Raw genomic sequence first — 384 nt, 5'->3', positions numbered from 1 at the left:
TGATTCTGTGAGAGGAGGCCTGGCCAGCAATGTAAAGAAGCAGATATGACGTAAGCAAGAGGGTCTGGCAAGCGTCACTTCCACGCTTCCCATTCATAGTCTATGTGAGCAGCAAAGCATTCTGGTAGTGTCGCAGTGGCTTTCAGAAGCAGGGCATCAAGCTGAACGCTCCTCATTTGCATAGTTGCGGTCCAGGCTACTTTATGCAAATCTGGGGCGTCCAAATCAACGCCTCTCAAAAACTTGCAAAAATCTTTTAAACGGACCATTGTTGATCTAAAATATGGATAGATTCAGCATCTGCCTAGTCTATTTATTTTCATAAACTATCATATAAAAACTATTTTTGTAAAATAAGCCTGTTGGTCTGTTTTGATATTTAGA

This window comes from Etheostoma spectabile, chromosome 3 (genome assembly GCF_008692095.1).
Source record: "Etheostoma spectabile isolate EspeVRDwgs_2016 chromosome 3, UIUC_Espe_1.0, whole genome shotgun sequence".
NCBI classification, from domain to species: Eukaryota; Metazoa; Chordata; class Actinopteri; order Perciformes; family Percidae; genus Etheostoma; species Etheostoma spectabile.
The sequence above is the reverse complement of the archived record's forward strand: the minus strand, read 5'-3'. Positions refer to the sequence as shown.